Source organism: Phyllostomus hastatus, unplaced genomic scaffold, assembly GCF_019186645.2.
Source record: "Phyllostomus hastatus isolate PE091 unplaced genomic scaffold, TTU_PhHast_1.1 phas_scaffold_46, whole genome shotgun sequence".
NCBI classification, from domain to species: domain Eukaryota; kingdom Metazoa; phylum Chordata; class Mammalia; order Chiroptera; family Phyllostomidae; genus Phyllostomus; species Phyllostomus hastatus.
Genome location: NW_025334032.1, coordinates 40,873,772 through 40,899,409, shown reverse-complemented (window position 1 = coordinate 40,899,409; position 25,638 = coordinate 40,873,772).

The following is a 25,638-nucleotide window of genomic DNA, read 5'->3' as shown; positions in this document are numbered from 1 at the left end:
ACTTATGTCTGGACTTGTCCATTTAATATTGTTGGATGGCTGTTGACCGCAGGGAACTGAAAGTGTGGGAAAGGGAAACCATGGAGAAGAGGGAACTACGGTTCCTGTGTTGCGAGAAGACTGTCCCCGTGTTGTACAGATGCTGAAAGCAGTCGGTCAGCTCCCTGCTCTCTCCTAAGAGTGCGTCTCCTGTGTGTACTCTTCACAGCCTCACATACTGCTCTGCCCAACAAAACTGTGATACTACGGCGTGCTCCTCCTTTTTAGCAGCTCTTGTTTACTTCACGTCTGGCCTGGGTGCACGGGCCTGGCAGGACATTGCCCTTTGAAAACCTAGGCGTGAAGGCCTAGCATCGCGCTGATTTCTATGTAAAGAGGTCATAGGTTCGGGAGGTGGTGTCCACGGATCCACCCAGGGGCTTGTGCTACAGGCATTCGTGAACACAGATGACTCTCCTCGGGGCAGCTCTTTACTTACCTTCAGTGTTTCGTTCCGTTTTCATCTCCCCTTCAGTGTTGCTGTTTTGACGATTCGCTCTTCAGAGACCTGCTGCTCTTCACTGGCTGCTGAAGCTTGGAACCAGGGCCCTGCCTCCTTTATTCCTTCACTTAGGAAAACACCTTTTTGGCAAGGCTTTCTGTTAAAATGCTGCTGGGTAATTGGGTAGTAAAATAGCTGAGAAGGGTTCAGTCGCCTTCCTGGTAATATTTACACTTTAATGAGCCTTTTGCAATGGCTTAACCTAAAATCAACCTAAATCCGGGGGAATACGATGATCTGTCTCTGAGGCAGGAGGGATATTTGAGGCCAAAAGTCTTTCCCAGGCAGCCCTATAAACTATAAAAAGTAGGGTCGCTTCCTCTCCATCCTTCCTATAAAACTTATACAAGCACACAGGCCTTCTCATTCGTACTCCCTTCCTGTCTTCCCAGGTCCTCTTACTGCCTATAAAAAACTTCAGCCAGACATAAATGGATACCCAGGCCTCTTCTGAAAAAGTTAAACACATTTTCCTCTATATCTATTTTAAATTCCTCTCTGCTGTTCTCCTGTCCCTTATATTTCATTAGTTTCTTTCAAAAATTCAAGTATAATGTGCAGTTTTGACAATGTTTCACTTGTCACAAACTTTGGTACACCTTGGACACACGAGTCCGTTAGGGCTGGAAGGTGATGGGCACTCGCGTTTCTGATCAGGACACTGAGGAAGAGGTGACCTGACGAGGTCAGAGAAGTGAAGGGGGGGGCACCAGGGTTTCGGACACCGGAGCCAGTCTGGGGGTGCAGATAGGGTTCTTTCACGTGAAAGCGATGCATAGGCTACATTCCTCTATGGACTCGTGTACGCACACGGAAACAGGAGAAAGACAACCCAAGGAAATGGACTGCGCGTGGGGATGTGACTCAGCTCTTCTGGAAGCCAGACTCCCCAGGCTCTTTGCCAGGGTAGTAGACTCCGTGTTGACAAGAAGCTTGATTTAAGGAAAATAAATTCTAGCAGGAGCCAAAAATGACAACAGTTTACAAATAGTAAATGAAATACTCATTTTCAAGTAGAACTCTGTGCTTGAATAACGGCAGAGTTCTTGGGAAAACAGCAGGAGACCCTGCATGCTGCATTTTGCCAGACACGGCCAGCTAGTTCTGGTAAGAAAAAAGAAAGACAGTGGATCCCCCTGAGGAAATTTTAATTGAGTGATACGTGTCATTCCAAGGATTGTAAATTGTTGCCATTTGTTGATTTTTAATCTCCAAATGGTATGCTGATTTATTTTGCATTTTTACTGAAAAGTGACTACTGGGTTGTACTTCTTCCAGAAAATTCCTTCCTCCATCTCAATCCCTTTGTCTGCAGGAGTGCGGAAGTCCCATAGTTTGCTTCACTGATTTTGTGTCAAACTTAGTGATTATCCCCATCATAGAAGGAATTTTTTCCTCAACCAGACAAATGTGTGTTTCAGTTTCTAGTGGTTTCTTAATTGTTTTTAATGATCATTCCATATTAATGTTGATAAACTCAGAGAGTGAGGCTAGCATAAGAGTAAAGTCTTTCTCGAGGGAATGATCCATGCAGTGAATTTATTCGAGGTTTATAGGTTAGAAATTGGACAGGAGGGTCTGTTTACCATGAAGACAAGGGCTATATGAGAAGCTCTCAAATCTAAAGTTCACCTTTCCGAATAAATTGTATTTTTCTTCATGTCATTTTTTTCTGGAAGACTGAAAAATCCCAGGAAGTTATTTTCACTGTAGAGTGTTCTGTCTGGAACACAGTCTTTAAAACATACATCGTATACTGCTGGTTCCCTGGCCGTGCTCAGAGGTGCCTCTCCCTTTTACTTTTTGGTCCTGACGCTCAGTCGTTTGCAGTAACCACGCAGTGTCTGAAAAACACATGTGTGTTTTCTCTTCTCTCCGCGAGTTCCATTCCATGTAGAATAAAACCCCCCTGTGCCTTCTTTCCTCCCTCATATTGTCATTTACTTTTATACATTCACCTTGAACTACACGTAAGTTTGTCTCCCTGAAATGTAGACCATGAATTCGGGGTGTGCGTGGGCCCACCTTTCTCTCCTAAGAATTCCCGAGGATTAAGTTTCTTTTTGAATTCAACAAATAGAACCAGTGTAAAACCTTCATGTTGAAAACAGGTATAGATACTGCAGCTTGAATTACATAGTGACATGAACATAGGTAAGCTTCCTTTTCCATAATGAGTAGAAACGGGAGCAGTCAGGCCCACCTGGACACTTCGGTGTGCTCTACTGGACTTCGTTATGGGTGCACTGAGACAGAAAAGTGAAATGCACCTGTGCAGGTATGCAGCCATCCCCTTTCTTAGACACGTGCTTTCCCACCCAGCTCTCTGTTCCAAGGTGCACCCAGCTCCTCCAGCTCTCTGGCTCCTTTTGATTCAACGAGTGAGAAGACCCTGAAGATGGGAAGGAGAGAGCAGAGTGAGATGCAGTGTTTATTTCCCTGGCTCCCTCCTTCCAAGGTTGCCTCAAGCACCCTTGACCACGGACCCTCCCCTGGAGAGCTCCTCTGGGATTCCCGGGGAACCACTCTTCCCCTTGTCCCTGCCATGAGTGACGCTAGAGTTCTTGCGTGGGCCCTGCAGGACTTGTGAACTCCCCGCCTGCCACTTCGTGGATGGTTCCCTTCCTGCACCATCTGAGGGTGACCTTACTTGAAGCGCGCCATCTGTGTCTAGTTGGGGCGCTGACTCAGATCGCTTTATTGCCTGCTTCTTAATATTACAGGAGGTGTCTTGGACATACGGGCGTGTTGTTCAGTGTAACCTCACCGCATTCCAGTAGCTGCATGCTGCACAGGTACCCCGCTGCAGCGGTTACCTGCCTGCGGTGTTAACAAGGGGCGGGGCCTTCGTGGGCACCCCGCAGGCGGGCCCCGCCCCGTGCTGTTTCCTTAGGAGGAATTCCCAGCGGTGAACGGATAGCCATGCTTTTTAGGTGGCCTGTCGTTATCAGTGCCGCAGACTGATGATCAAAGACCTCCTCTCCCTTGATCGTTCCTTGCCTGCACGGACTCTGCGTGACCTCCAGCAGGTCAGCAGTCGCTATTGCTTGAAAAGGAGAGACAGCGGGTCTGGGGGCTCCAGGTTTTATGCGGTCTAAGTTTTGTTTACTCACGACACTTGGTTCGCAGCAGGGCCTCTTTCAAGCCCAGAAACCAGGCTGGGTGCAGCCCTGCAGCCCGAGACGCCCCGCAGCCAGGGGGCCGTGAAGGGCCGCGTGCTGGACACCCTCCGCTCCCATCAGCACGCCCCACCCACCCCTTCGTCCCTGCCGTCCCTGCTCGGGACAGGAAGGCTGTGTCCCTTAAGCAGGGGCAGAGGGGCTGAGCAGATCCAGCACAGCCGAGAAACGCCTGGGGACAGAAATGTGGCCGCCTTGATCGGCCTGCTGAACCAGTGCCCACGGCAACTCAAGTCCCTTTCAGCGCGGAGGGGTTCCCGGGAACACTTCCACCCTACCCACCCACCACCAAGACGGACCCGTGCTTCAGCCACTTAAACAGGCTTTCATACGCTCGGGTAACTGAAAGAGTCGAAATCCAAATAAAACAAAAACCTGGGCTTCTGTTTTCCTTTTTGCTCAAATTACAGAATTCGAACAAAATTATAAATTTCATATGCCTCCAATGCTCAGCGTGTGACTGTGGCAGTGACCTCCATGACACAGCAGTCGTCACCAGAGGTATCAGCATGTTTCTGAAGGTTGGCTAAAAGCCCAGAAAAAAAATAGATTCGCAGAATGAAAATCTGGAGTGTTTTATAAATAATAAAAACGCTGTTCTCACTGAGGGAAATGGGTATTGGAGGTAGCAACTCATACAAGAAAAGTGTAAAATTTCAATACAGATCATTTTCTTGAAAATATTCTCACACTATTTCTCTACCTCTGATGAACCAAAAGAAAAGCAATTGTTATTCCTACAAAACAGACAAAAGCAATGAAAGGATCTCTCTCCTCGTGACTTTCAGGATTCATGTGTGTGTTACAAAGCCAAGTTGCAGTGTGGATAGGACATGGCACACCGCAGGGAGGGTTAAGTCAATATGTGACAAACAACGGAACAGCCACGTGGGCTTTGTAAACATCTCCACCGTACATTTCCGGGATGGAGCCACGTTGCCAGGGGGACCTTCGTTCCGTCTAACGTACGTCATCAGTGATAATACATTCAGCCTGACAACTGGAATTTTGTAGGACTTAGCAGGTTTTTTTTTTTAAGATTTTATTTATTTACTTTTAGAGAGGGAAGGGAGAGAGAGAGAGAGAGACATCAATGTGCGGTTGCTGGGGGCTATGGCCTGCAACCCAGGCATGTGGCCTGACTGGGAATTGAACCTGCGATGCTTTGGTTCGCAGCCTGCGCTCAATCCACTGAGCTACGCCAGCCAGGACTTAAGACTTAGCAGTTTTACTTATACATTTTGTTTTTTTTTTAGTCATGTGTAAGTACCACCTTAGTTTATCTATACGTAAGTAATAGTAAAATAAAAGTAATTTTAATGAAAATTTGGCATTTGTGAGAAAATTGCACTTGGCACATGATACAGTTGTTACTACTTTTTTAGAAACACTATTGCTTATTCTCTTACCATCCGGGATCAGAATTTTTTCGCCTCTTCTACTTCTCTGTGTTCGGTCAGCTGTCAGTGTGGAGTTCAATGATAGCCTCGCCAAAAGTAAGTCAGGCATTTCTGCAGAAAATGCGAGTCTGGGTTCTGGCATATACGCCGATTTCTCAATAAAACATACATAGAGAACAGGGTCCGGAAATCTGAAGTTACTTTACAGAGAGCATAAGAAATCAGATGAACCAACGCGTCACCCCACTGGGAATCGTGAAGGATTTGGATGACAGTTACATTCCTGAGCAAACCGAAACCTGAGTTTATCAGGTGTGATTCTTTAGGTACCGTTTTTTTAAAGTAACTTTCTACCATTTTTTGAAGTAACTTTTTTTTAGATTGTATTTATTTGTTTTTAGAGAGGGAAGGGAGGGAGAAAGAAAGAGAGAGAAACATCAATGTGCAGTTGCTGGGGGCCATGGCCTGCAGCCCAGGCATGTGCCCTGACTGGGAATCGAACCTGTGATGCTTTGGTTCGCAGCCCGCACTCAATCCACTGAGCTATGCCAGCCAGGGCCTTTATGTACCATTTTCTACGTCAACAGCACCACCTATTTCGAACCGTTTGGCCTGCAGTCTCCAACCCACAAGCCACTGCCCAAACAATCCGGGTGAACATTTTTCCCTGGCTCAGCACACTTGTGTTATTTGTATGTCTGAACCTCTTTATTATCATTCAGTGCTGCTCCTCCCCCTGGGCCTGCTTTTCCAGACCAGAACCCCCTTCTCCACAGCAGGAGCCTCTGCCCCGGACATGGCGCTCTATACTATGACGCTGCTGATGCACACCTGCCTCCTTCCTGCCTGCCTTGGACGACCCCTCTGTGCCGCCGCTGATGACAGTCCCCTCCCCTGAACCCTCACTCTACATCATGGACAGCTCACTAGTTCTCCATTAATTCCATTTGCTAGCATTGGCAAAAAACGCTGCCCGTATTTCTCTACTTAGATCATGCATCTCTTGGGGGTGGAGTTTCATTGCATGCAGTACCTAGAATGGCTTTAGCCCCACCATAGCATTCAATGACACTTTCGCTAAATGAATAACTTAATTTTGATTTCATATTTATTACATTGAAACAGTGAATTGATTGAGCTCTTGCATTAGTCATATGCCCTATAGTGATATTTTGAAATAAAACCGCCGATTCTATGGGGAAAAGATTAAACAACCACAGCGAAATATTTTGGTCTGAGGTAAGGAGCCTGGAGTTCTAAATGTGCTGCGGGAAATAAGGATATGGGTATTTCTTTTAGGTAACTGACTCTTTTAAGAACTGAGAGCCGCTAAGCCCCATACCTAATTTACCAAATCCTCAGTGTTGCAATTAGCATGAAACGTACACACGTGGAAAGGGTATTTTGCAGAAGTAAAAGTGACTCTGTGTATGTGTATATGAAGAATATATAAGAAATACATATAATCTTGAATATGACTAACTTTTGAGTACTATCTTATTACATTATTGAATAGTTGGACGTCAAGAAAACTTCATAACTGTTTTACAAAGCACTTATCGAAATCTTGACAGAATGTATCCTTCCCCTTGTCGGAGGGGACAGCTTTCCCGGCTCTGGCAAACGTTTCCAGGCCTCTCGACTGCGTATTTTGTTTGAGAATGCGGGGAACATCGGACTGATGGAGTTCTGTGGTTGGATTGGTCACCAGGTCAGTCCCGAATGCCGTCTTTGATGGTAGTGCAAAGGGCGATGTTTTCGTAGGAGAGTGTGGTCATTTGCTGTGACGTCAGCCTTCGAAACTCAGAAAGGTCCGTGCCTGTGTCCAGACCGTTGTGATCTTGGCCGCAGAGGGCCACCGATTCGCCTGGCGCTGGGGAACAGCAAGGCACACAGTATGACGTGTGTATAGTGGCCGCACCTCACTTCCGTGAGTCTGCGGCCGCAGCTCTCCTCCCGGTCGGTATAAACACCTCGGGAGCGGGGACCCCGGGGGCTGGCCTACTACACGATCGCCTAATGGAATGTGAACGATTTTGTGCAGAAAATGGGCTGGAACGATAATAAACTCTACATGCAATTAGTCCCAAAGCTTGGAAAGAATGACAATGGGAAGTGATTTTTCCAAATACACGTTTTCAAGAAAGAGTTTATGAGTTAATTGTACAATAGCATTTGAAACCAGGTCATTTGCATACACGCGAAAACACACTCAAAGGGACGCCGGCCTTTATAATTAGACGGGGCCCTGGAAAATCGCGAGCCTCCATCAGCATTCTTCCCATCCGACCGTAGGCTAATTAACATATATTTATTTGTTTTGACACGTCGGGGACGCTTTCAATTCATTCAGGCAACAAAGTGCATATTCTTAACGTCTCACTTCTTCAGGAGAATCCAAAGAGAAAAGGGCTGCTTCTCTGGGCCCTGACCTTTATAATGCCGCTCTAAACAGCATCCTTATTAGTAAAAGATGATGGAAGTGCCTTAGGGTAGATGCAGTGAATATTTATCTAGAGGCTGGCTTTTGGCCAAGTTTGCTGTGCCCCAGAGGCAGAAATATTGACTACCAGAGCATTTCAATTCCCGTGCACTTAAGAATTTTTTTTTTCTCTGCTGCACGTCTGTTGACCGCACTAGTGTCTGTGTGCATCCCAGACCTCAACCGCCAGAGGCTTACCTGTCATTGGGAACAAGTATCGTCACTTCTATGCAATCAAGTCATGCTAACAAGGTATACCTTCTGGTTAACCACCTGAGGTTAACTAGAGAGGGGAGGGTGCTCGTTATCTTAGTCTCCTAAACTTTGAGCAAGTGGCTTTTGGAAAAAGGGGGCTGGGAGAGTAGTGACAGTGAAAATAACTTGTATCCCTGTAGTCGATCTTTGAGACAGAGTGGTGGAAATCTGGCGAGCATTTTTTTTTTTGGAAAAGCCTCTCGGTTGTCATGGTAGTTTCCTATGGAGAACGTGCTTGCCACACCTCTCTGCAAACCACTGTACCTGGATGAACAGGTACGCTGAAGTATGGGTGTCGAAGGCGCAGCTTGCTAAAGCGGATGCAAGGCATTGCTTCCAAAGCCCTAATATCTCCTTGGACAAAATGCTGGGGCTCCTTCGGTGCAGCAGACTCTCCCCGTGGTACCCGTGTTTTCATGCCTGCCGACCGCACGGGGTGACGGCAGCACACCCATCCCTAAATCACTTTAAATGATGAGGGGCGGCTTGGGAAATATGAAATTTTAATCTGTTTCACTTCTCTGCTACTACTCTTAATATTTAATTTGCATTTGTGTTGAATGCTCATTCTTCTTCGTGCCCTAAATATTTTTATTACAAATTATAGGCTCATAAACACACAGGGGATGATTTTTTACATTTTTATTAATTTAATTTTTAATAAGTATCGTGCACAAGTAGGAACTTTATGAATCATTTTGATTGTTATTGAGCTTGTCAGCATCAGTTAAATGAACTCTTTCTTTCTTTGAACTTGAAAACACAGGTATCTTTTATAATATTTCATTCAGTGTACTTGGTGTTCTAGTTATTTGAATATAACCTTTCCTGCAGTATAAATCCCAACTACCTAAGCTCTGCACCATTGAGCTTGCTGTTATTGTTAAATCCACAATAAATATTGGTTGAACGAATGAGTAATTATTGCCACATAGGATTCACTACCAATATAAACCATGGGCATACAAATTCTGTGATGGCTTTTTGAATTAACTATGCCTTAGCCAGGTAGACAAACGTTTGTAGAAAAGCTGGCTAGACAGATGTAGATAAGGTGTGTGCAGCAAATACAAACATTGATTTAACTAGAATGAAATCCCCTGTTGTAAGAAATGGAAACTACAAAGAGGCAGTCAGAGAATAAGGAAGAAAGAGTGGAAAAATATCTGTGTGCTGTCAGGAGGCCTATCATGCAGGTAAGAAAGTTCTACAAGAAAGAGAATGGCCCCCTGCAAGCCCAGGGCCTGCCAGACAGGAAGGAAGTCAGATTTGGAGCGTGAGAAGCACCTTTTCAGCAATCTGGATGGCCTGCCCATGCTGAGCAAGACGCAGCACTGGGCAGAGGAGAGAGAATTAGTTAAGATGAGAGAGGAGAGTCGTAACACTCCAGGAATGTAAGACCCATCAAGAAAGGCAAGAGGTAAGAGAACCCAACAAATCAGTGAGAAGTACAGGGCCCTGAACTTCCTGCTGGGAGGTTTGGACGACAGCAATCCCAGGAAGCCAGAGGCCTGTGGTCGATATCCTATATGAGATAATCGATATGAAAGTGCTGTGTAAACTGCCAGGTGACGTGCAAATGTGAAATATAACCATTATGCGGATCGCTGGAAAGAAGCCCTCCATTTCCTGGCTGGCCCTTCTGAAATGATGTGTGAGTTAGCCCCTGGGGACAGACGGGGCCACCGGTCGGATGATGGCAGGTACCTGATCCGGGACAGCAAAAAGAGCAAGAGTTAGAGACTGTGAATAAGAACTTCCATTTTTTTTTCTTATTAAGCCTTCAGACTTTCTAACTTTCTCATTGGACAATCACAGGAGTCCATACTGAAGTCAGGATTCCAGTGATTTGCATACACTGTTCCCGTAATCACTGGTATAAACGGTGCATAGATTTGTCAGCCTGTCCATACGGCTGGTTAACATTGTGTGTGTGAACCACAGTACATATCTGTACGTACGCCTGCAGTGGTCACCAAGCTGTCCTAGAACTCGATTAGTCAAAATATTTTAAGAATGCATGCCCATGATATGCACCTGTGTTTATTTAAAAGCCACCTTCATGTATTTCATACTAATATAGCATGTGCGTTATAAAATTTTTGTAAAAACAAAGCAAGGATGAGACTGAAAAACAAACACAGATCAAAGTTTTACTTCCCTTGCTGGACCCCGTGGATCCCCTTGCTCACCAGATTTCTACCTACTCCTCACTTTGATGACTGTTCATTTGTATTGCATCATAGTGCACAACTGTTATTTATACTAGTAAAAGTATTGCCATGAGAAAACCATCTTAATGTTTCCCTGCCTGGTAAAATCAACTTTTTTATGGCTCCATCGATGTATAATTGACATATAATATTATAAGACATTGGAACTGTGCATTGCGGTAATCCAATGTATATACCTTGTCAAAGGGTGCCTCCCAGCTAGATATTTAACACATCCGTCACCACATATATTTCCGTGTGTGTGTGTGTGTGTTTAGTGAGCTCATTTCACTTCTCTTTTCTTAGCAAATTTCAATGATGGGAGACAGTGTCATCAACTATACTCACCATGCGGTGCATTTGATCTTCTGACCTTGTTCGTCTTACATCCAGGCCCTGGCAACCACTTTCCTGCTTTCTCCTCTATGATTTTGACTTCTTTTTACATAGTCACTTCTTGATTAGGGCGCCTAAAAATACCCTGTTCTGCAGCCTCCTGGTCAAGCAGACACTGCTTCCTGCAGACAGCCCTATGGGCCGGTGGCCACTTCCACTCGGAGCCAGCTCTGTGGCCTCAGGCTGGCCCTCCAGCAAGACGGGCAAGCAGGTGGAGAATGAGTGGAGGCCAGTGCAATGGGACACTCTCAGCAGGGGCCCTGGACCCCGTGGGCCACAGCCTGTGCGCAAATACCAGATGCGGCCGGCTCACTGATGTGCTGACAACTTTCTTCACCTGGGAAAGGCCTCAGCAGTTAGTAGCCGAGGTCCCTAATTCTCCTGCCACCCCTGTTTAGGAAAGGAACTTCAAGAACTGGCCCCCTTGGCACCTTTCCATGCCGTGCCACCAATACTGCCTCCTGGCACTTTGAGCAATCTGTCCTGTCCCGCTGCCTTCTGATTCGGTGCATCTTGCACAGTCATAGCTTGTGTGTAGGATTAAAATACGCTATTGCCGTTGATATGCTAAGCATCCAAAGCACGTGATTTTATGCATATATTTCATTCCGGCTCTAAAGATACAGAGCAGCTGGCGCTGTCCCTCTCAGAAATATGCCTATGCCTATGCCTGTTCCTGGCCCGTCTCCTTCCCCCAGGCATCTCACCATTGCCTTTCTCTCCCTGAGCTCCCAGGGCCCGCTCCTGCCTCTGATACTCTCCCCTGAGCCCGCGCAGCCCGGCCAGCTCGCTTCTTCTACCTCTGTGACTTTCTCAATGCGCTTTCTCTTTTAGTTTGAAAAAACTGTGTGTGAAAAAACAAAGACACAGAGCGTTATTTCTGTTCAGGTGCCTGGTAAGGAATATCATTTAAAAATGAGTAATAGCTGAAGGTTTAAGGCAAAACCTGGTGACTGTACTGATAACATGGTTGCATCCTTAAAATTTGTTAATGGAGTAGATACACAGGTGGCGAACACAAGGCCCAAGGGCCAAATCCGGCCCTTCACCTTGTTTTATCCGGCCCGTTTCTACCTGGCAGCAGCACCGAGCTCTCGCTTACCTGTTAAGGGTCGTTACCTTTATACAGTCCTAAAGTTACACTCGGCCCTTCGAAGGCAACTGTGAGGCTGATGTGGTCCCCAGCGAAAATGAGTCTGACACCGTTGGAGCAGAACCTGTATTCAGTGACAGGTGTGTTATGTAACTAAGTAGGGGACTCCTTTCACAATGCACACACAAATAAAATTGCTACAAAGTGCATTGTAACTATCTGATGATTTTACTGTGAAGTGTACCTCCATAAAGCTGAAATTTAGAATAAACTAAAATAAACAGTTAGGACTCACTCAAGAAGTTGGAGAAACCAGAGTAGCAATATTCAGAGATGGGCAACTAATTAAATTTTTTTCATCTGGATCATGAAGCGAGAGGAAATGGCAATGATATGTGTTATAAGAGAAGACAGTTAATTAATTTTGGCAGAAGATGAACTCTGGCTGTCACCCCAGGGGGGGCATGCGGAGCCTGATGGGGCAGGAACCCGAACAGACTGGTGAGGCCTATCCATCCCTGGCCACGAGCTCCGGGGTGAAAACAGGATTCTTCTACTTCTCTGCCTTTTATTTTTATTTGGGTCAGCAGTGAGCTAGAGTCGTTATGTTGTGTGTTGCAACCCTAGTCCTTATGTATAGTGTAACGGGAAGTGTGTACCCCTGACCACCTACCCCCGTTCCCCGTCCTGCCTCTCGGAACCACGAATCGGACCCGTGAGCGCGACCCTCATTCCCATCAGCGGTGCCCCAGGGCTCGCGTTTCCTGCAGCCTCGTCAGCATTTGCTGTCCGCTGCCCTTTGGACGCCAGCCATTCCAACAGGCCCGGGGTGCCATCTCGCCGCGGTTTTGACTTACGTTCCTCTGACAATTAGCGAGGCTGCTGAGCGCTGAGCCATCCCTGTGTCTTCTTTGGAGAACTTCCTATGAAGATCCTTCGCCCACTTTTCAGTGGAGCTATTTTTCCCCTCTTGCATTGATTTGTAAATATTTATGAATTGAACTATTTGGGTTTTTTCCCCCTCTTTGGCATTGAGTTTGTAAATATTTCTCCCAGTCTGCCGATGGCCTTTTTTGTCTTGTTGACAGTTTCCTGTGCTGTGCAGAAGTCATCTGGTTCTTTACGGGTCAAGTTCTGTTTTCTTGGGAGAAAATGGGCAGTGAGACAGAAGGCCACAGTGGGGCGCTGTTGTGTGAAGAGAGGATGGAATTAGCGAGCATTTTCGAGGAGGTGCTCCTATAGTGCAGACCATGATTCCTCCAAGCCTTTGAACTATCAGGAGGATTGGAACCACTGGAGGAATCCCCTGTGTTTGGAGTAAGTTTTGACACTTCCCGAGGGAGGCTTCCCGTGCTGGGGGGGGCGGGGGGGGGTCTCTCGGCGGGACCTATGAGCACGCCGCACACCCCTCCTCCTGCGCAGGCTCCCCTTCCCGGCATGCCCTGTTTCTCTCAAACTGAACCCAGGGCAGACTGTTTTGGCCTCACTGGCTTTCGACTTCTTTTTTAGTACCTTGCAACCGGGGCAAATAAAAACACTTTAGAAGAGGCTCCTAGAAGGCTGCGCTAAATTGTGCCAGGGGGTTGCTTCCGCAGGTTGCTCTGCCCTCCACCCTGGGAAGCAGAGACCCGCACAAATTGCGCGCCAGCTCTGCACTGCAACACCTTCAGACATGGGCGCTTCAAAGCGCACTCTGCTCCTGAGAAAGGCCCTGCATTATCGCTCCCACGTTTCTTTGAACATCCTTCTGCTTGAAGTTTAAATGTAGCTCAAAAACCTGTAATTTTCAGACCTTAACACTTATCCATCTGGTGACTTTACTGCTAGAACCAAATGAATCAATAGTAACCATCAAACCATCCCATGCATCAAGGGTAATCCCAGGAATCACAAAATAGAGGAGGAATAAATGACAAGAATGTATGTTTTATAGCCCATCGTTTAATGGCTTCACTACAGTATGCACTCATTTAAAGATGTTACTTCATTCTTGCAGACTGTAAAAGCAAGGGAGTATTTATTGGATTGTCGGTAACTGTGGTGGGTAACTCCATCACGGTGATTTAAGGGGACACAGTCGCAGTCCATCACTAATGGGGGTTGTTTTTAGGCCCTTGAGAGATGTGGTCAATGGTGTCGCAGGGAAAGCATTATCGCCCATGACTAAGTAGCTGGGAAAATAAAAAACAGGCAGGGAGTCCACAAATATTCATGCAAGGGAAAAATGATAATTCAGAATTTATCAAATGTATTGATTTGGGGCTAACCATGACCTCTACTGCAATCATTTGTAAATCAAGGGGAAAATTTCTCTGTTAGTTAAATAATAATGATGTCTTGCTGTTTATATTTGCCTTGTAACTTACTTCCATTTGTATAAATCTTCAAAGCAAAGAATGCCAAGGAGAGATTTTGTCTACAAAGGCATAGCCAAATTGTCACTAAAATGCGTACTGACCTATGTGTCCCTTGAGTAATTTCTATGTGCACGTCAAGAAGATAGGATGTTATGGTCAGGGTTGGAGATCCAGGGCGGGTGTTCTAACATTCCCATAACGACAAGGGGGTCATCCTTTACTGTGATTGGTCATGGGGGTAGGGGACAGTGCTTTATGAACTATGACTTTTCCACTCCCCCGACCAGAATGGACAGAGTCTTTGTTCAGCCATTCATTTCATCATGTCTCTCTCTCTGCCGTAGATCCAATGAGCACACAGTGAACCCGTTCTGTGTGCCAGGGGTATTGTTAAGACACTGTGTCCAGTGTTCTGGGGACTCATGCGCATTCCCTTCCATAGCTCGGTCATTCCACTTTTCGAGGTCTGAAGCTTTCCTCAGCCTGGAGGTGTTGGAGCGTCAGCCGTGACCCCTCCCTGGTCTAGCTCCCTTTTTATTTTGTGCAATGCCGTCTTCGAGGATGGAAACTGCATATGCCTCCTCACCAAGTCTGCATCCCAGTCCCTATGAATAATTATCAATTTACAGAAAATTGATTTGGGCTTCCATAGAATTTGTTTGAGAAAAGATTATCTGTCTTTTGAACTTCCTTTTGCATATAGAAAAATTCATGCCGAGTATGACAAACTACGACTGTGGCCTTTGTAAGCAAAACTACGAGATTAAGTCTTCCCCTTAGATACAAGAACATCATGTGTTGTTTGGCCAGCATGATTAATTTAATTATTTTCTAATGACACTGATATGTTACAAAAGTAATGCGAAGGGATTAAACCAGCGTGGCCTCCTCCTGGCACCTCCAGCGCATCTCTATGGTAACAGAGCTCTCACTGCGCCACTGCGAGATGAAGCCAATTAGAATAAATAATGGGAGATCGGTGCACACGAATCACTCTGAACTCAGACTTTTAAGAAAATTGTCGGTGTCGTCAGATTGCAAATAAGTTACTTGAAAGCATTTGGTAAAAATCTGAAACTTGGGATGCTTTCACACACACTTCTGTTTGACTTATTTTTTTTTTAATATTTTATTTATTTATTTTTAGAGAGGGAAGGGAGGGCGATAGAGAGAGAGAGAGAGAAACATCGATGTGCGGTTGCTGGGGTTTATGGCCTGCAACCCAGGCATGTACCCTGGCTGGGAATCGAACCTGGGACACTTTGGTTCCCAGCCCGCACTCCATCCACTGAGCTACGCCAGCCAGGGCTGTTTGACTTATTTAAAGCATCAGAACTCCACTGTGAATAGCGTTCTGTTCAAACCTGCGTTTTTGAAATTGTGTGTCCTTGGCAAGGTGTCCCATCCTTAGTCACACTTTTGTAAAGCTTTTCAAAGTTTCATAAAAATGATCTTCTATAGAAAGAGATATTTTCTAGATGATAACAAATTTTAAACATTATCATATTGCTAGGACATTAAGGTATAACATGTTTCTTTTATTTCTGCTTAAAAATTTTAGGCTGACCTCACTCATCAAAAATCAACTGTTTTTTTTCTTTTTTACTAAAATCAACCCACTTTTATGGAAGATGTATCAGGCTATGTTAGAAATTTGGGGATATTTATCCATGTATTCCATTTACATTCAAGGATTACTTAATTTTAAGTAATTGTAGTAAATCAGCATGTATAACCATGTGTTTTTATATTAAGGGTCAGCCTCAAAAAGCTCACACATTCAGAGGGAAGATTGGTATGTCCTGTCTTCCACACAGGTATCAGTTGGCCATTTGATGGTACATACATTTGTCCAAAAGTACATATGTTTGTGCTTTTCAAACAATCTGTGCTTCACTAATCCATTCATAGATTCCAGACTCCATAGTAGCTTAGTAAAGAATTGGTGAAGACACTTCCTTTAGAAATTTGCTCCTTGTAGAAGTTTCCTTCAATCCCTGTCACTTGGGCCAGCCAAAGAAGATTGAATGGTAACTTCTGGGGGAAATGAAGCTGTGGTTTTTAACTGGATAGGGATATGGGAAGTAACATTTCATTAGTCATTCTTCGGGTAAATCAGAATGAAGAGGTAGGCATTTCAAATATTAGTAATGATTTAATGCAATAAATTCCGTTTCCAACTTGGATGATTAGATTGATCACATCAAGGGAAACTTGTGTGCCCGTTAATGAAGAAAATCACACTAACGAGGTTTGTTTGGGGTTTCCTCTTCATGTCCATTGTCCAGGACACAAAATAACACCTCAGCGTGGCTGGTCTTTCACTTGCACTGAAATCTTGAGATAGAGCACGACCGTGACCTAGTTATCTGACCAATCTTTCCTCTGGGGCACAGACTCAGCTTGAGAATCTCCACCAACCCAGCCCTCCAGCCAGCTCCGCCCCCCACCACCAAGTTAACTTGAATCAGCACCGGAGTGAGATACTTCAAGTTGCCCTGCCCCATGCAGACCTGACAGTTCACTCTGCCTCGCACGGTCCCATCCGTCTTGAATAACGGCGCTGCATTCCTCTTGGCCTGCTCTTCCGAGAAGCTGCCGGCATCTCCCTCATTCTCTCTGGGTGAAATCCAACGTGTACTTTTACTGCAGAATGTGAGTTGAGTGCTTTTAGGATGAAGCACTAGACTGAATATTTTCAGTGTTTCATTTCATTGAGTCCTCCTAGAAGGTAGGAGGTAAGGACACCGTTATCCCCACTAAACACGAGCAAACAGAGGCTTAGTGAAGCAGTGTGACTTGCTAAAAGTTGCCTGAAGTTGCAGAACCAGGACTTTAGCTAAGACGGTTTGAAGCTAATGTCTGGGTTTTTCACCAAGATAGTAAAAGCCGCCTGCCCTTAAGGACTTCACCGTGCACAACTTCATGTGTTTCCATTATAATCATAAATTTTGTCTCATTATGGAAAAACTCTGCTAATTATAGCTAATATTTTGGTCTCAGTTTCTTTATGTGTGAAATTAGGCTCCCCTAACAAGTTCTCTAAGCTTTTTCTTCCCCGACAAACTCTAGCTGTGTAAGGTAGCTTGAACTCTGAAGCAGTACACTTGTCAGATACCTCAAGAGAAGCAAATCTTCAGAATCAAACATGGACAAAGTACTATAAACATATCAGAGAGAGAGAAAGAAGGAAAAGACTCAGAAAAGAAAGAAATGATTAGGGTGTCATGAACCGAAATAGGCTGAGGACAGCTTCAGGAAGAGTTCTAAACGAATAGAGCAAAAGTATTGATGATACCACTCAAAATAAGTCTAACACGGGTTCTCAAATGTTAATGTGCAGTGAAATCAGCTGTAGAGGATGTTAAAACATGTCGGTTGCCCCACCTGCACCCCCGTGGTCTCTGACTCGGTACATACTGGAGAGACTTCTCATTCTGCATCTCTCACAGGTGACACTGTTCTCGCTGGTCTGGGGAAGAAATGTAGGAACACTGCTCTAAACTTTAACTCAAGTGAATCCTGTGCAGAAATATCACAACAACCCAAGCCACCTAAAGACTATGTTCCACCACACTGCTAGATTTCAAAGACTTTTTTATCTTACAGTAACCCTGTAGAATGCACACATTTCCCCAAAGTGTTAAAATCTGTAGTTGCATCATCTTAAAAAAATTGTTACTCTCATATCATTCATTCTGAAAGCTATAATATAAATGATTGATTACCACCATGTACCCATCTGTGTTCTCTGTGTCTTGGGGAATAAATCCTGTATTAACTTCATTCTTATTGTTATATTGCTTTTCGAGGCATTAATTATTCCTCGCATGTGTACAGGGGAGACAGGGCATTCCTATAGACCAAAGGTAGGGTGGGTGACCGTTTTCACGGTCCCATTTAGAGCATCATCAATGGAAACATTTCAGCAGTCATCACTAACGATGGTGTTTGTGCTACTAGTAACTTGTTTCATTCTCTTTGTGAAACTTGTGTCTTCCATTTCTTCCTGGTCCTTCCTTCCTCTCGAGCCTGAACAACATTAAGCCCTCTTAAATTAACCAGATTGCAAACTTACTGTTACCGAAGGAAGGCCAAGAACATGAGGGGTCCTCTAACACCATGTTTAACGTTCCCCGCTGTGTGCAGCATTGCCCAGGGTTCACATCTTAGCCAGCGTCCGTCTCATACACTTGTCTCAGGTAACGGCGTTCGCCTCCAGTACCCGGCGAGCACTAGGGCAGCCGCCGAGGAGCCACAGGGAAATGGATGATCGTGCTCTGGCGGATCTCAGTGGGGCCTGATGGGCAGACGGGAGAGCAGATCGGCATCATACCAAATGCACAGTGCTGCCTTGTCAACATAAACAGGTCGGCGGGTGCTCAGGGAGCGCAGGGATGCTCCACGCGGGAAAGGCAGCGAGGACTTCAACAGGAGGCTCTGTCTGAGCTGGCTCTTTGAAGGGAATAGGAACATTCTGGGCCAAGAAGGGGCCAGGATCCTCCTGACAGAGAGGAAATATATAAACAACCCTGTTTAGTGATTGAGGAAACCTGCCATTCCAGCTGTCAGACTAGTTTGGGGGGTTAGACATCTATGCCTAAAACCATACACATCAGGAAGAGGCAGCTGTCTTTTCCTCGGTGTGGAGTATCCTGGCAAAGAGCAGGGCGCGCGTATGTGCTGAGTCAAAGCGAGAGAAAGGTTTTCTTACAATGAAGTTAACCAAAGAGCGTCCTGTACAGAAATTCAGTCTTCCATTAGTTCTTGGAGAACCTTCAGGAACTGAATGCAGGCTCTAGTTGAACAGGGAAGAGGGCAGGACCAGCAGAGACAGCTCAGGTGTGCAGGCTGCTAGCATCAGGGGCGTGAGGTCCTCTGACCCTGAACGTGCCGTCTCTGCCCGTGCAAATGCTGGTGCACGAGTGTGTGCGCATGTGTCTCTCTGTCTCTGTGTCTCTATCTACCTTTCTATAGTGTCTCATTTTTTCCTGTGTCGGCATCCAAACCATGAATTGTTTTGATTTTTTGGTTTTGAAAGAGCCACCACACCACAAATCTTTGGACCTTTATAGTTTTCCACAACAACATGTAAGACTTTGGCAATGTAAAATGATTTCCACTCCAGATGCTGTTCCTCTCTTTTCACTCAAAAAGAACAAACAAGTAAATAAAAACCTGTGTTTGTTTCTCATCGTCCAAATGGAGAAGTCTTTTTTTTTTAAAGCTGTCATAGAAAAAGAGATGAATCCTAAAGAATGATAAAGGGAGGTGTTTGTGCATGTTTCAACATGTTGAAATGCCTTCCGTCTCAGCTCACTTTCTCCACTGCCTTTCACTGGAGCAGTCGAGGCGGCAGCCCTGGGCTGGGTGGTTGGCACTCAGAACTAGGGTGCGGGGCCTGCCCTCCTGTGCCCCCACATGTGCCCATAAGCTAAGGGTGACACCTGAGCGAAGGCAGCTAATTCCTGAACGAAGAGATGAAAATTTCTCCCGATGCCTTTCTTTTATCCAGACCACATCCCCTATATTAATGCATAATCAGGAGTTTATTATACTTGCTATTTGTTCTGCGAGTCCCTGTCTGTGAACATGATGGCTTTTTTTTTTAAGTGAAAGAAAATAATTACTAAAATTTATTTTTGACTCTTTGTCACTCGGCGAGTCAAAGGGGATTTTACCATCTCACGGTCTGCTTTGAGGATGACAATACAATCAGCGTTCTAGTCTCTTTCAGAACTACTCGCTAATTAATCTTGCATTTTAGAATTACTACCTGTCTCTCCTCCTCTCAAACAGTTTAAAGGCCTCTCCTTCCGTGGGCTCCTCATGGAACCCACAGGCGCCAGGAATGCAGTGATGGTGCCAACTCCGAAAAGAAACAAAACCAATTAGGGTGAAAGAGCATTCGCGCCTTGGAGAAAGTTACGTCTAAGCTGAGGGATGGTTAGGAAGCTCGCTTCACAGCCCTTATTTGGGGGAAAACCACCTCCAGGGAGTCCGGCAGTCAGAATAACTGCCAGCTAGGTTGTTTAATTCCACTCTTTTGTGTTCTTAGATTAACAAGGTCAGCATGAATATTTTACTCATCGGTGCTGTTGTGGACTAGGTGCACATTCTAGGTGAACAAAGGGTTGATTGCTTTGGGGATGAAGAGGGTGAGGCAATTTATGAGAAAAGGAAGACATTTTAAACATGTTTTACCTATCCTGGCACCCCGCAAGACCGTGGTAGAAAATAAAAGAAGGGCGTTCTGTTGGTTCTCACGGCATCACGGCACCAGCGGAGGTGGGTTCCCCTTGGCACTTGGGTCCGGAGATCCTGGGATCCTCGGCGGATGACTCCCATCACCGTCTTCCAGCCTGCCCCCCACTCCCTGAAACAGAGACCCCCCCACCATCCACTGCAGGATGGCTGAGCCAGGGGGAGGGAGTCACGGCCGGGCGGCACTCCCCTGAGTACTGTTTTGAAAAGTGGAGACTTTACTATAATGAGCTTTGCTGCCTTGACCTAATTGGGAAACTCTAGTTTAATAAATACCAGGAGCCGAAACGTTCTGATTTCGCGGTGTTTATCATCCATTCAGCAGTCAGTATGTACAAATTTATTTGAGAGCTTTTTGGCACGTTTCTAATCTGCGTCTGGTGCTACGCCCATGCGCTGTGGGCGCACAGGGGTGGGTGAGGGCCCAGTGGTGGTTGCTCTCTAGGGTGCTCCACAAGTGACCGGCCGCATACTGGATTATAAGACAAAACACACTTGTGACGTGTCTCTTTCTCAAGGGAAGAGACAAAGACTATTCCGGAAAAAAGTCCTCCTCCATACAAGGGCTAACATGCATTATATTTTTATCATCTCTTTTGAAGTCGGAGGATGGGAGGAGGAGAAGGTAGGCACAAATAGAAGTCAGGAATCTTTTTCTCCATGGTGCAGTCCGTTTCGGGATGAGAGAGTGACACTTGCGTCTGAGTATACGCCAGGCACTGGCCCCATTGCTGGGACAACAGATTCCAGTAGTTATGAACTCATTCATGATTTATTGGGTAAATGTCCATTGCATTTTAAGATACATTAATTTACATGACAGCATTAGTTGTATACCGGGGTATTTTTCTAAATAAATTATCATTAATATTTTAAACAATATATTCTAAAACCCTAACAAAAGGCAAATTTCAAAGGCAAGCAGAGACACTCATATCATAAACCCCTCTCATATACATGCAGGATTACAAACGTGTGTGCTTAAAATGTGGATGCATTTAAAAACTTCCTTTCCATCCTTAGAACACTCTACAGTTTCTGCAATGCACTACTTTTGCTTAATTCCAGGAAAGTCATAAATGCCTTAATTATAAAGTTCATCTGTTATACTTTTCTTCCGTTAGGTGGTCAAGGTAACATTTCAGAGGATTAAAGACTCCTCCGGCTACCCAAGGTTGTACACATTGATTGAGGTCCGAGTTTGGGACTCAGTACACTAACAAGTATATTTCCATTGGCTATGCATTTGAAACGTAAAAGGATTTATTTCAAATGTACTGAGGCATACTAAGAAAATGAAAATATTTATGCTTTAGATATAACCGAGGAGATTTATTCAATGTCATTTTGAATTCTCCCCAGATCTAAAGAGGGGATCCCTCAGATATCGTTTGAAACATTCTGAGCACTTGCATTTATAAAAGAAGCATTTAAACAAACCAAAATGGTTTAGCAAGAAAAAAAATAACACACACTCACATACACACACACACACACACACACACATATATATATATATATAATTCATGAAAGAAATCCAAGATGACCATAAAATACAATATTGGGTCACTTTTATAATTTTTAAAGTAATCCCTCAAATTGTTTTTTCTGACATAACGAAGAGATAGAGCTAGAAGCAATTATTTAACGCGTCACGATTCCCTAGCCCCACAGCAAACAACAGGAGTAAAATACGCTGCAGACGCTTAAAGTAACAGATATCTCCTGGTTGGTTCTGTGCATTCATTAGCAGAAGCCCGTGTTGAACTCTGCTGACATCTTTGAATAGTCCTTGGTACCAAATTATCTGTCAGCCCACAGAACGACCATGCAGACTGTTTTTACTTTTGTTAATGCATTTTAATTTAATATCATCTTCCTCAAAACAAAGGACAGCCCGGCTAGCAGGGGGACGCGGCGGATGCCGCGTCTGTGTATCAGAAAAGGCTGAAGGATCTATTCTGGCGCATCTGACAGCAGGAAATGAAGATCCCCAAGTAAATAAACAAGCTACGTGGCGCGATTCCCATTAGCGAGAAGGACCACGGGAGGAGACACACGCTCACGCGTCAGTTGCACAACATAAATCCTAACAAACCCAGTCCGTGTTTAAAAGTAGGAGAAAGGAAGACACATCTGATCTTAGGGTGGTGTTCGAACATTCCAAGTTGCAGCAGGCAGTTTCTGTCTGCATTTCGGGGAGAAACGGAAGAGAAGTGACTTTGGCCCTTAGGTTTCCTGTGCACAGTGTGCATTGCGGGGCGGGTTTGCCCCTTTGCACACCCGTGGCCGCCACAGGGCTCACCCGAGGGAGAGGAAGTGAAATGCGGACAACTCGTCAGTTTCCCTAGGTTCCCCCGTCTTCTGTTCCTGCTCGTCCCCCCATCCTCTGCTCTTACTGTTGTCCTCTTGACCTTGGTCCAGCCCCATCGCCTTGGTCCAAGTCCTCCAAAATCGGCTCTTCCCTGCGCCAAGATGTGCACAGTTGCTTTGATTGTTTCACTTACATGGCTCGCTTGGATTTCGCCTCGGGTCCAGGCTGAGGTCCCCATGTCCCTGGGAAAGGACCTGTCAGCACCCTGCTCTGCCCCCGTTGGGGTTTTCTCTGCTGAGGCTCTGTGTGTGCATTGCACCGAAGCGTGAGTGCCGTGGGCGGCCAGCTCCGTGCGCCGAGCGGGGAAACAGAGCGGCTGGCAGAGACGGGCCGAGGCAGTGTCCGAGCGGCGCGCCCGGGGTTCTGATGGTTTCCAGCATCACTTGGGTGACTTCTGAGAAGTCTGCAGCCACCCATCTCAAGTCAGAAACTACATTTAGAGGGATCAATGATGCGTAATGGATGGGCTCCTTGGCACTGGATGACTTCTCGTCCTCAAAACCCTACAGCCTAAAAAGTCTTCACTGAACGTGTAAGAGCTTCCAGAAATGCCCTCTTGTGCCTGCAATGTTATGTTAAGCGTGCTCAGAGATGCGTTGTGCCAGAGCCGTGTAATGAACAGCTTTCAAAAAGTGCTTCCATTTTCACTCAAGTGAACGTTTCTAGTCATTTTACAGAGACTACTGAAAGTCTATTTATGGCTTGGCGTTACGTAAACACTTTATGCAGAGAGAAACAAAATCCTTGTCTGTGACAGATCATAATAGTTTGTAAGGTGCAAAGAGGAAAAGTGTCTGTCTGGCTCCTGATTCTTTGAGCTTCTTAACCTGCCCCTTGTCCCCGCGCCATGGTGGTTCTTTAAGCCGACGTGGAAGCATTGTTGCTTGCCAAGGGGAATGGTAGGTACATAATTAACTTGGAGCCATGGCCGTGGGCTGCAAGAAAATGCTGTGCTTCCTATTCCGGCAGCCTGGCTACCGGCCCTCACGAAAATGCCCATCAATAGCAGGTCAGGCTCAGAGGCAGAGAGCAGGCATTCTTCCAAAGGGTGACATCCCCACGTTATCCCAGAGGAGGTGGCAAATCCCAACTGTGAATGATCTGGGAGTCCCTTGTCGCTACTTCCTGGACCCATGCCAGGTGCCCGTCAGGAATAAAGATGTATTAGCAAGATCTTTAAAAAATTAAGTCATTTTATAAAAGCTCCTCTATCCCGAGATTATTTACTTTCTACTCATTTGTGTTGCAAAGTTGGCATTTTTTTAACGGCGGTGTTAATCGTGTAGACGGGTAGATTTGGTTTTTAAATTTCTTAATTGCCTCCACCCTCACCCCACAAATGGGCCGTGTCCATTGATCCGCAAATGGTATTTTAATTCATATTGATCCATCAAGTTCTAAAGCAGGAAGACTGCTGGTGTGGAATTCACTTTTTAAGCTTGTAAAATATATGTGTTGTTTGATTTTGAATATAACCTTTAAAGCCTCTTCCCAATACCTGTTGTGAACTCCATCCACCACACACCGTTTTAATTAAAAAACAAACAACAAGCAAGCTATTTTCACTTCTTCAATCTAAAAGCTACTTCTTATGCATGGCTCACCCACACGCACACTGTCAGTTCTAGGAGTGATCGTGCATTCTTTAATGCTTTAGAGTCATGTGACGCCTGTTCAGTGGCAGCTCCAGAGACACTCTGGTGCACAGAAGCTCCATCCATGAATCCTTCCAAGGTGTAACAAGGATGCAGAATGTTGTTTCCTGAATCGGTCAGACCTTCGTGTTTTGTCCCCAGATTCATCTCTCAGTCACTACAGGGTCTTAGACGACATTTGAGAACCACTCTTATCTCCACTCCCAAGCCTAAAATGAGATGCCAGCAAACACCCACTTATTACGGCCTAGCTCTGTGTGGCTTTCACAACTTAGCACCTACCGGCCACCTGGCCCACTGCTTTTCTGGGGCATGAGGTTGAGATACCCACACACGAGGGAATCCTAATCCTCGCCGACCCCAACTCACGGACAGAGCCTTCCATTTGAAGCGCATGTGTTTTGATTTGTGATTTTGGCCGCTGGGGCTGTGTGACATGTGAACCTTTAGAGGGCAGGAGCCGTATCCTCTCATTTTGACAGCCCTGGTCCTGAGCACGGACTCTGGCAGGAAAGCGCATTGTTGACTCAGACAATGGATGCACCGAAAATAGTGATCATTCCTTTACTGCTGAGCTCTGCCTTTCTAACCAGCCCTCCAGGCCCACGTCTGACTATGGCCCCGCGGAGCTCCGCCTTCCAGGGTCGAATGCACGCTCCAGGAAAACAGCTTGCTGGCAATGATCTTGTGAAGAAAACACAACCTGTGACTTCTCTCACATTGAAACACAGGATGCTTTTACAAAAAAAAAAATTGAGTTGTGGTTAAATAGCATCTCACAGTAAATACATCAAAAGATCTGGACTTTACCATCAAAATTGCAGTAAAACCTTTAGGCGTAATTAAATACTTCCATTCGGGAATGATGCAGGGTTCTCCCAAGATGATTTCATAGGTCTGATTTGAAGGAAATTTGCACATTGTGCTACTCAATAGCAAAACTAAATAATTTTGAGTTTTGGTGTTTTCTATTATCTACTGAAGTGCTTCCTTTCAAAGAATAACTATTTTTTTATGTATTGTTTCTAAAGGCTAACTTTTCAGAAGGCATATTATTAACAAACGCACTTTCACAAAGCATACTCCTTTATGAAGTTTGAATGAAGAGACATGATACATGTATAAAAGCAATAGATAGCGGTGGGCATGTGGATTTTGTCTTTGAACGTTAAGCACAATGAAATCACAAGGCAGATATTTGTCAGTAGGAACAATGATGCAGGGTTACACGTGGCATAAATAAGTGACAAAAGGCATCATTACGGAATAAAAATTAAGGATGCAAGCTTGGTAGAATGCAAGTTTTTTTATTATCTCTGACAGTGAAACAATTAATACCTGAGTTAGAAAAAGAGGAAAGGAGAAATGCTGTGAATTGAATGCCTGCTCTGTGGTATGCTTTGTATCTGCACATACTTTTCTTTTAGAC